This window comes from Delphinus delphis, chromosome 3, assembly GCF_949987515.2.
Source record: "Delphinus delphis chromosome 3, mDelDel1.2, whole genome shotgun sequence".
NCBI lineage: Eukaryota > Metazoa > Chordata > Mammalia > Artiodactyla > Delphinidae > Delphinus > Delphinus delphis.
This window is the reverse complement of record NC_082685.1, coordinates 54,404,845-54,405,490: the sequence shown is the minus strand read 5'-3', so window position 1 is coordinate 54,405,490 and position 646 is coordinate 54,404,845. Positions and strand designations below refer to the sequence as shown.

Here is a 646-nt window from a genome sequence, read left to right as displayed (position 1 = left end):
TTACTTTACAATGTTGTGTTAGTTTCTGCTGTGCAGCAAAGTGAATCAGTTATACGTATACCTATATTCCCTCTTTTTTAGATTTCCTTCCCATTTAGGTCACCGTAGAACATTGAGTAGAGTTCCCTGTGCTACACCATAGGTTCTCATTAGTTATCTATTTTATACATAGTAGCATATATATGTCAATCCCAATCTCCCAATTCAAAAAATGTGGAACGCTTCACGAATTTGTGTATCATCCTTGCGCAGGGGCCATGCGAATCTTCTCTGTATCATTCCACTTTTAGTATATGTACTGCCGAAGTGAGCACTCTCATTCAGCTTTTTATAAGTAGTTTTTGGATTATGAACCAGTGATTGGGAGCGCATTAAACATGGAAAAATAGTACATCCTGATTTGGGGGCTTGAATCTGCAGAGAGGTTTTTGTTTGCTTTTCCTGGCATCCAGAGAATATCATGGACCATCGTCTTATTTTAATTTCTAAGGCCAGGGGCTCTTAGGCCAGGCATGTAGTATAAATTTGTAGCCCAAATCTACTTGAGCACAGGCTCATGGTTATAAATTCTTAGAGGGAAACTCTTCTTTCTCATAATCCAGAGCTGAGGACACCCATATCCGTAGGCCAATGGATAGACTTCTTT

At 39.3% G+C, this 646-nt stretch overlaps 1 non-coding gene across 1 annotated transcript; it reads right to left on the bottom strand.

The window, feature by feature from the left end:
• Positions 1–207: 207 nt before the first annotated feature.
• LOC132423819 (U6 spliceosomal RNA) lies at positions 208–314 on the bottom strand. Its single transcript, XR_009519122.1, has one exon. It is a non-coding gene; the product is annotated as a U6 spliceosomal RNA (small nuclear RNA).
• Between the last annotated feature and the right edge of the window lie 332 nt (positions 315–646).